Here is an 11,388-nt window from a genome sequence, read left to right on the forward strand (position 1 = left end):
GAACATCTTGATCTTTGCCCTCCTCCAAAAAGATGGCAGCCTTACAATGCAATGTTCTCTCCAAAAGGCAAGGAATAGAAGACATGGATGTTGAAGCAAAAACAGAAGGATAGAGGACTTTTTTTTCCCCTTTTAGTTATTTAAAGTTGGTATTAAACATAGATTTTTTTGATCTTATGTAAATTTATGAATCAGTTTTCCATTAAACATTTTCTAAATGGCATTCACCTACCAAAAAACTAACAATCTAAAAAGTGGATATGTTTATATTTTCTTGCTTTTGTACCTTTAAAATAATAAGGTGCTTGCGAGGCACTGTGGCACACTCCTGTAATTCCAGCCGCCAGACATGGGAAGCTGAGGTAGAAGGATTGCAAGTTCAAAGCCAGCCTTAGCAACTCTGTGGTAAACAACTTCAGGATACCCTGTCATAAAAGAAAAATTAAAAGGGCTGGTGGTGTAGCTCACTGGTAAAGTGCCCCTGGTTTCAATCTTCAGTACCAAAAACAAAAACAAGAAGGTGTTTTCATTTTGCATTCTAACTTAAGAGTTGTTTATTTACTTTGTTTGGTAATTACAGTTTTGAACACACACACACACACACACACACACACACACCATAGCATTGCTCAGCCCTGCTTCCTCTCCTGGAAAATGGCCTTCTTCATGACTGTACTTGATCTACAAGAATACCCTTGTCTAATAGAATATAATTGGTTTACAGATGGATCTTATCTCAGAGGACACAGTGGTCACTATCAAGTTAGATATACTATAGTCTCCTGTGACAAGGTTATAGAGCCTGGGCCCCTTACTGAAGCCAGATATGCACTAGCAGCTGATCTCCATACCTTCACCAGAGCACGCCTCCTAGCTGAGGATGAGGAGACAGACCATGAACCTTCATACAGACTATAGGTATGCCTTTGGGGCAGCACGTGAGTTTCGGCACATTCTGGAAGCAGAGAGCATTTTTCACTTCCTCAGGAAAACAAATATAAAATAAAACCATGTCCTTGTCCTCTTGGGAAAAAAAACAGGCTTCAAAGGCTATAACTGTCATTAAAGTCCAGGGTCACTTCTCTACAGATGGAAGAAAGCAAAGGAAGCAGAAGCGCCAAGGGCTCTGGTTACGATTAAAGTCCAGGGTCAATCCTCTGTGCAGACGGAAGAAAGTAAAGTTCTTGCCAAAGTGGCTGCCTTACATGAGGCCCACGTGTCATGGTCTCTAAAATGTTTCCAATTTCTATCGCCTCCCTCCCGGGCTCCAGATTTATACCATAGTCTATAAAGGGCCCAAGCCACTTCTCTCATGGCCAAAAGGGGGAAATAGGAAAAACAGGGATATTCATTTGATAAAAGGTAATATCCTTGGGTGGGCCCAAATTGGTGTCCTGTCCTCTCAACCACACTGTAAAAGGGAATTTTGTCCCCCCGACCCCTTTGTTTTTTTTTTTTTTGGTGGGGGGATGTTATCCTTTACTCCTGACTTGACTTAGTGGAATACTAGCAAGATGATCCAATGGGGAAAGCAATATTATTGGAGGCCCTCACACATTGTTGCTAAACAGACATATCAACTTTTAAAAAAATGTCTGTAGTATAACCTCAGGAAGTGACTTCATGTTTCTATGGGTTATTCTCCCTTGCTAAATGTTTCTTTAAAACCTGGCAATTAGATTTTATTCAACTCCCTGCTTCACAACACAAATTATGTTGGTCATTATTTCCATGTTTTCCCATTGGGTTGAAGCTTTCCCTTGCTAGTAAGCTACTTTTGTTCCACCATGTGTTTCTGCCTTGATGTTCTGCCTTGTCCCAGACCCAAAAGCAATAGAAAAAAGTGACCATGGATTGAAACCTCTGAAATCAGGAGTCAAAATAAACCTTCCCTATTTTTAAGTTTATTTTTCATCTGATTTATTTGTTACAGTGACTGAAAGCTGACTAACACAGAAACCTTCCTTCATTATCGCAAGGGTTTCATTAACATTCTACAACATAATGGTAACTCTGTTAAACATCCCTCAACGTTGAGCTCCTGAGAGGTGAAAATAACTTTTACAATTTAAGGGCCTGAGATTACATTTATTGGAAAAGACACTAGCTTAAAGATTCCCTTCATTTCCACTGGAAGGGACCTTAGTAGGAACTCTTAACTATCCTATATGTAGCTTAATTAAAGGGTACAGACTTGGGGATTAACACTTCTCATTTTAAAAAGCTCTTGATTTCCCTGCCAAGTCAACTCCTCACCCCATCACTGATACAAAAACTCAAGTTGAACAGAACCAGATGCTGAGGATAAGAAGTAGGTGATAGTTGAGGTGGACAGTGAGCCTAAGGGCCCCCAAATGATTCTGCTTATCCTGATCCTTTTTATTAGTATTCTTTTAAAATATATATATATTTTTTTAGTTGTAGAAGAACAAAATGCCCTTATTTTACTTTACTTTATTTAGTTTTATGTGGTGCTGAGGATTGAACCCAGTGCCTCACACGTGCCAGGCAAGTGCTCTACCACTGAGCCACAACCCCAGCTCCTATTAGGATTTTTTGGTTCTTTCCTCACCAGTCTGTACTCATAGAAGGACAACATCATTATTCAAATATCTCAACACTGGCTTCCATAGCAATCTTACCAATTGCTGGATTTGTCATGTGTTGCCTTTTGATTCTTTCCCAAGGGATAATGACCCAAATGTTACACCTATAACTAATTTTCCTCAGTTTTCCCCTTTTATGTATCTCAAGAAGTCACCTAATCAATTCATCTGTATCCCCTCATATCCCCTCTGTTTTTTTCCTTACCCTTTCTGAATGCTTTATATGTAGCAATCCCATGGCCTACAATCAAAAAATTGAAAGACTGAGTGACAGTCAGAGCACTGACATCTGCCTGCTCAACATTTTTCTACCCGTCAGCACCCATTTCCACTAAATTCTTACCAGAGACTTGTTTTAATAGGAGAGACCCATTATACCAAATCCCCTTGTGTACAACTCATTCAGGTTCTGGTCTCTCGAATACCTTCACATTCTTTCCAAAATTTTTCTGTCTAATTTTGCCTCACCTCTGGGATATCTCTAATACTGATCATTGGTTTTACAATCTCACCAAACTTTTATCCAAAAATGAGCCTCTTAACTTCTGGAAAATGTCTAGACAAAGATACAATCCTCTGGTTACATCTTTGTATATGGCTACGATAAATACCCTTGGGCATGTGACTGCTTAAACTCCTGGAAGATTAGAAGGATAACATTTATTGGGGTGCTTGACCTCCCCCTTTTTCATTCTTCCATTAATGACTCAGTGCCACCCTATAAGAATCCCCATTCTTGTCAAAGGAGGGACCATTCTATTATAAATTGTTATCCAGACAACTTCTCAGATTATGAGAATGACAGCTGTTGGCATTCCCAAGGATGAGATTTACCAGGAGAGGTCATTCTAGGGCTGGCTTAGATTTAGAAGAATGTTGGGATCCTGGCTAGGAATCGGCACAGCCTGGGATGACTAATGATCAGAAACTTTTCCTATGCTGTGAACAGAATCATCCATTATACCACAGAGGCCATGAGAGCCCAGCAAAGGTTTTTAGATTTCTTTTTTTGTTGTTTTCTTTCTTTCTTTCTTTCTTTCTTTCTCTCTCTCTCTCTCTCTCTCTCTCTCTCTCTCTCTCTCTCTCTCTCTTTTTCTTTCTTTCTTTCTTTCTTTCGCACCAGGGGATTAAACCCAGGGGCACCTAACCATTCCAGGCCCTTTTTATTTATTTTTTTTTTTGAGGCAGGGTCTTGCCAAGTTGCTTAGGGCCTAAGTTGTCAAGGCTGGCTTTGAACTTGTGATCCTTCTGGCTCAGCTTCTCAAGTCTTTGGGATTATAGCCATGTGCCACCCGACCCAGCAAAGATCTTTAGACTCTTTTGCTCACACAGTCCTGGATAACTGCGTTGCATTAGGCTACCTCTTTCTTGTGCAGCATGGAGTCTGTGCTGTCCCAAATACCTCATGTTGAACTTAGATAAGTACTGCTAGTCAGGTTGAATTGGAAACTTCCAAAATCTTAAAATTGGTTAACTCCTTGAAAAGAATACCATCAAAAGATATTTTTAGCTGAATACACTCCCATTTCTCAGATATTTTCAGCTGGCTACCCCGGCATTGGTTCTCTCCTGCAATCTGCCTGGCAGTTTCTCCCTGCCTCAACTAGGACTAAGCATTTGCCTCCTTTTAAATACCATTCTAGCTGGGTGCAGTGGTGCATGTCTGTAATCCCAGCAATTTGGGAGCCTGAGGCAGGAGAATCACAGGTTTAAAGCCAGCCTCAGCAACTTAGCAAGACAATGTCCCAAAATAAAACATAAAAAGAGCTGGGATGTGGCTTAGTGGTTAAGCACCCCTGGGTTCAATACCCAGTACAGAAAGAAATAGCAGAATCTCCAAGAAGGAACCTACATGGCTTCCTGAGCCTGAATTCGTAATGGACTCTGGTAGCCATTTGCTGATTGTGAAGTCACACAAGTACTCTGTTCCAGAAAGAACCACAAAGTAAACTTTTCAGCACTTGCTTGGACATATTCTTGTTTCAATTGGCAAGATAAACAGTCTTCCGAGTCCCATTTTGTCAACTGGACACCTAACCAGTGAGCTGTGATTTGTATTTAACCAATCAGGACTGAGCACTTCTCAAATATTTGCATCCACATTGATGTAAGTGGACCACAATGAGAACCTAGGTGGGAGCTTTATATAAGCCCTCTCTCTCTGTTTGAGTACCCTTTTCTTTTGTACCAAAGGCAACATCTCCCTGGTTTGCAAATTGGTTTCCTTTTTTGAAATAGAGTCTCCCCCTACACTTTTTATTTCTTGAATTATTTCCTAGTGAATTTTTGTGGACATTGGCTACTACTTTTTGGCTAAGGTGTTCCTTAGAATCCCACTCAAATTTCAGTTGTGTAAACATTTATGTTTCTGAACTGCTCCTTGTTTGAAAAACACTTAACTAAATGCATCCATTGGGATCTTGTCAGGAAAAAGCCCACTCAAATGAATTTAATGGAAGAGAACTTAAGAATGGGACTAAGAGATATGGGCATGGTTACAGGAATCAGTAACGGGATGGTGAAGCACACAGAGACTATGGTAGTCAGGAGCCATTTCCACTCCTGGGCCTCTAGTTTTAGGAGGAAGAACCAATGTTACAGAGTCAGGAGGAGCAGACATCATAGAAGAAGGGCTGCCCAGTGGGAATAGCATCTATGAAGGTTAAATAGCCACTTTCAGAGGCTTGGCAAGGCAGGGCGTGGCGAGGGATAAATTCCCTAAGCTTTCTGTCCTCCTACCTCTATCTCCCCTCAGGCCTCCCAATCAAAAGTCACAGCTAAGATGGCCTGGTTGATACAATTCCTAGGAATTAGCCTCCAGGGCACAGAGCAGCACAGAGAAGTGTGGAGAATAGATCTGGGAATGACTGAAGCCTGTGGAACTCATCAGAATTTTGAAGTAAGTAAAAGTTTTATACATGAACTCTGTTCTCTCTGAGCACCAATGCTTTGTTTCTCTCTCTCTCTCTCTCTCTCTCTCTCTCTCTCTCACACACACACACACACACACACAAACACATATATATTTAAATTTTTCTTAGCTATTTGGATAGTCTATTGCCATATATCTGACTTACAGCTTTGTAGTCATCATGTTTGGATTGATACTGGGAAATGACAAGGTTATGCTTTATATAGCCATAAAGATGACAGCATACATTTTAATATTCTAATATTGTTAACATCAATCTGACAGCACAAAATCAAACGTTTTTTCCTAAGTATGGAATAGAGAAAATTCTCCAAGGTTGCTTACTCAATCCAATTTTGTACACCATTATAAAGGAGAATTGGTAGTACATATATTGTGTGCAGTATAAATCTCCGATGCTCAACTAAAAGTGGCATAGGCCTCTGCTATTGTGGAGTTGAAGGAATCTTTCAGCATTTCCAGGAAAATAAAATTAGGATACCTGACTCCATCCTGCACAAAAACCAAACAAAATCAAGTTTGTGTTTCAAAACAGAAGAAAGGTTATTTTCCCTCTGCTGTCAGAATTTTGGTAGTGGCTTAAGCTCAGTTGGCTTGAGTGACTTGATTCTGCTCCCTTTATTGACTGCCTACTTCCCTATTTCAGTTCCTCACTTCCATTACTGGTGCTTTCTTCTCCTCCCAAATAAATTTCTTGCATTCTAATTCTTGTCTCAAGGTTGGCTTGTGGAGGAACCTAAATTAAGAAAGGTGATTTCAATTACTACTTGCACAGATCTATAAAAGTCTATCTTCCACTACTTTCTAACAAATTATTTTTATTAAGAATTGAAAATCTCCATAGAATTTCAACTTGATCACTTACTGACTACCTACCATTTTCCCGGTTTTACTTCTGACACTATTTTAGCTGTGTGTTTCTGAAGCTCTTTCCCGTATATTTATTTGTTTTCTCTTTCTAAAACTAAACCAAGGACAGACTGCAAAAAGGAAACTGTACCCTGATAAGAATGTGCTGAGATATGTTATTTAATTTAATCCTCCACCCATCCTGATAGACAAATCATATGGATTTTAGTAATGAGATTTGTTTGGATGTTTATCTACTATAACAAATTACATACATTTATAGAAATTTCTAGATGTTTCTAGAACCTCCAGTACTATTTCCTTGCCTTGTTTTATTATTAAAAAATAAATATGATTTCTTATCTTAGCTATTATTTCCCTAGAAACATTGTACTACTAATTATGACAAGTAGTAAATAGTTTTTATGAAAGATAAATAGTCTTAAGCAATGAATTATCAATTACTGCTTAGGGCCTGTAACTAAGCTCTATGCCAAACCATATCAGTGCATTTTAAATTTAAAGGATAATAGTAGAGACAATTAACAATTAAAATATATCAAAATTATTGACTGGTAATAACTTATTTAAAGGTCAATTACTAATTTTCTTTTCTTGGGCAAACCAGGTTGGGTGGCAATTTATAAAACTGATCATGTGAATTAATATAGTAAAAACAGTGAGATTTTATAATAAAATATTAATAATCCTTAAAGAAATGGTGTTTTTAAAATTTGATTAGTATTATAGTCAAAATTCTTTCTGAGGTTTCTGAAAACTAAGCACACAAATAAATATAACCAAATACTGAAATATTATCAGTCAAAATAATTCACAGGGCATCTGTGTAATCTGTGGAAACAGGAGGCAGTTGACATTACAAAGTAGGCAAGTGGACAAATACACATAGAAACACATGCCTTTAGTGTTTTTTCCAAAATGTATTTTTTCTTTCTTTTTTGATACTGGGAATTAAACTCAGTGGCACTCAATCATTGAGTCACAGCCCCAGCCCTATTTTGTATTTTATTTAGAGACAGGGTCTCATTTAGTTGCTCAGCACCTTGTTTTTGCTGAGGCTGGCTTTGAATTCACAATCCTCCTGCCTCAGCCTCCTGAGCTGCTGGGATTATAGGCATGTGCCACAGCACCTGGCCAAAATGTATTTTTTCTTGACCTTAATTAGCAGGCAATAAATGGTCCATAAAATTCTAATTTGTTTAAAACAGAGGATATAACTCATTAAAACCTTTTCAGGCAAAGTTCTACTTCAAGAAAAATAAAGCACCTTTGAATATTCACATACATTTGGAAAATGTATGGTAAATCCCTAACTGCAGCACTTGGAGCTTAAATTATTACTGTCAGGAACAGATTGTGTTAATCTGAACTAAAGGTAAAGAACTCTAAATTTTAAAAAGTTTGCTTGATATGTGTAATAGTTTGCCTGATATGTGTATGCTATAGGTAAACTTAATAAAATAGTGGAAACTTATAGTTTTAGTAACAAAATAAAGGTACCAGAAAATTTTTATTTTGTTTTATTATTAATAATTGTGGTAATGGGGATTGTACTCAAGTACATCACAGAGCTGGGCTAGAAAAATTTTAAATTAAACATTTTATTTTAATTTAACTTTTAAATAGATTATTCTCATGGTTCAAACCTCAAAACATTTAAATATAAATGGAGTGAAAAGTCTACCTCCTATGCCTCCTATTCATTGAGTATGCATATTTAATAGTAAGTTTGTCCTAGTTTTACATACATATAAGCTAATAAATAATTCTATATCATTTTATGCTGTTTTTCACTTAAGAATATCTTGGAAATCTTAATATCAAAACATAAAGAGCAGGGTATAGTGGTGTACAATGTAATCCCAGCAACTTGGGAGGCTGAAACAGGGAGATCTCAAATTTAAGGCCAGCCTCAGCAAATTTCCAAGTCCCTCAGCAACTTAGTGATACCCTGTCTCAAGATAAAAAACAGAAAGAAATGGGATGTACCTCAGTGCTGATGGGTTCAACCCCCAATACTAAGTGGGGGGTGGAAAGAGAGAGAAAAAAAGTTTATTCTTGTCTCACAGTTTTGGAGATCCTAGTTCCTGATTGGTAGGTCCTGTTGACTTGGGCCTTTGGTGAGGCTGCAGCACATAATGGTAGGAACACATGGCAAAGCAAAACTGCTTATCTTATGGCCAGAAAGCAAAAAAGAGAAAGATAATCAGGGTTTCACAATCTCCTTCAGTGATCCCTCCTCCCCCTGATGACTTACAGGCCTCACACTAGCCCTAAATTCTCAAAGATTCTACCATTTCCATATGGAGCTGTCCTGGGAACCAAGCTTGGATCTTTGGGGTTACTTATCCAAACTGTAGCACTATAGGAATACCTTATCATTTCTTACATATGGAAATGTCTCTTTAGGACAAATCCCTAGAAGTGAAATCGGAGATTCTGAGTATATATGCATTTTTAATTTTGATAGATACTGCCAAATTCCCTTTTCCCTAAAGCCTAGCCAAAGTAGTTATGCCAGAATAAACTAATGCTTTTCCATTTAGAAATACACAATAAAAAGTAGGTTACCTATTAAAGAATTAGAAAGAAAGTGGGACAAATTTATCCAGCAACTTGCAGAGCTCATTTTCACTCAAAAATACATTCGAACAGAATTTCTTGAGGATCTATCCTGTGCCAAGAGCTTTTAGGCACTTGGGATACATTCACAAACAAATCAGACTCACATTCCTGCCTGGGTGTGGAACTTACATTTGAGTTCTACATTTTGGAACTCTCTGCTTCTTCCTGAGAAGCCAGTTAAATGTCAAAATCCTGAAAATGATCTATTGAGATCCTGAGCACCGGTTCCAGACATATGCTACAAGTGTTATTTAAAAACTAGAGGCACTGTTGCATATGATTTCGTAACTCTCCATCAGGTCCTTTTAAACAACACATTGGTGAGAGAACTCTTTTTATCTGACTCCATCTGCTGTTGGTAGTGATCAGCATACTGTGGGCATTGTGGTATCGTCTGAGATTAGGTTGTGAAATAGGAAATGGAGTTACAAGCAGAATTGCAAGTGTATGTAAACTGTTCGTTTCTATCTCTTGCTGAAACTAAGGGTGCCCAATTCAGGTTTGGGGAGTAGGCAAGACAAGGTTATCAGCACATTCCTATCAGGGCACAGTTTCCTTTTTGCAGTCCGTCCTTGTTTAGGTTATAGAAAGAGATCACAAGAAGATTCCATGGAAAATAGTTTTAGAAGCAGACAGCAGCGATAATCTATTGTGCTGAACAAGGGCATGGAAAAGGGAACATGTTAGAAACTAAGAAAAGATGATAAATGTAAAGGGAATAGCAAGTGCAAAGATACAGTATAGTCTCAGGGTTATTTTTAAAAATTCTTAATTTAAGCAACTTTCTAAGAGGAGAATATCTTGAAAAGTTAGCACCCATTAGATTTAATTGACTGTTGGCTACAGCTGTCAAAGTGTTGTCAACATCCCAGTTGATTTTTCGCCCCCTGGGGAATACAAGGAATTGAACCCAGGGTCTGGCATGAGCTAGGCAAACACTACCACTGAATTACATCTCCAGTCTCATCTTGGTGGATTTTTTGCATCATTTAAAGGACAGTGGGGCCCGGTGCAGTGGCATATGCCTAACATCCCAGCTACTCCAGAGGCTGAAATAGGAGAAACAAAAAGTTTGAGGCCAGCCTGGGCAAGTTAGCAAAACAAGAGGACTGATGATGTAGATCTGTGGTAGGGTGCCCCTGGCTTTAATCCCCAGTTCTGGGGTGGGGGTGGGGTGGGGTATATATATAAATCGATATATTATAAAATGAAGTACAGCAAAAAGGCAACTCCAGAGAATGGCTCTTGAACCATATCCTGGTTTTTATTTTTTTCTTTCTGTATTATTAAAATTTCATTCTGGTGTCACAATAAACAAATGGATAAAGAATGAGTGATTTCTGAAGCCCCAATAATTCTCAGTTTCTCTTCCCAGTTATTAAACTCTACAGCTAGACAAAAGAGACTTTTGTCAACATTCTCATTTTATAGTTGAAGTCCACACTGTGAAGCAGCAATTAATGGAAGCCAGGTCTCTCTTCTGATTCCCATCCCAGCAGAGCTCTTTTATCATTCCAACAGGATCACCATCAAAAACCTTCAATGCCTATGATTTCCGGGCTCTATGTTACCATGCAAATGTTGCAAACTGGAATGAGTTTGGACAACCATACTGGACCTTAAAGGGATTGCACATGGCTGGGGCCATGGACCACTTAACGAGCAGTCATACTGCACTGGTGCTGACCTTGGAGCCTCGGTCCATCGGTCCCAGGGGTCTCCTCAGCCCTGAGCGAACACAGCTGGTCCAGCACTCTGCTCTGGTCGTCTAGGCCAAGGATAGCTGAGCACAGACCTGGTAATGGACTCAAAGTCCCCAGAGTTCCACTTGGTTCCCCTCAGGCAGCGTATAGCAATTTTTGAATCTACCAGTGGGATTTCCTGGCCTTTGAACAACTGACCTAAGCCTGGCAGTAGATGCCAGGCCGCCAAGGGAGCGGACAGGGTCCAGGCTCCACTCTTCCCCTGGGCTCCATTCTTGCCACCCTACTACTTCATCTACTTCCCGGGAGCCCTTTCCATTCTTGTCCCCGCGAGCGTTTTCTCAACACTCCCCACTTCATGTTTACAAAGTGCTTACGCCCATTTGGCCGCCAGCTTTCTCGCCCGCTCCAGTCCCTCGCCCCTCCCGCAGCCTTCCCGCCCGCCTCCCGCGACTCTACCCCTCCTCTCCCGGATCCCGAGGCGCCGCCACCCCGCGCCCACCCCAGCCGTCTCAGGAGTCTCGCGCCCGACCGCGCGGCCCATCCACGTGAGCCCGCCCCGCCCCGCCCCCGCCATCACGTGAGCGCGCCCGCCCCGCCCCCGCGCCGGCGCGCTTCGACGTGCCCTGGAACTTACCCTCCCCTGAGAGAC

The sequence above is a fragment of the Marmota marmota genome, unplaced genomic scaffold, assembly GCF_001458135.2.
Source record: "Marmota marmota marmota unplaced genomic scaffold, marMar, whole genome shotgun sequence".
NCBI classification, from domain to species: Eukaryota; Metazoa; Chordata; class Mammalia; order Rodentia; family Sciuridae; genus Marmota; species Marmota marmota.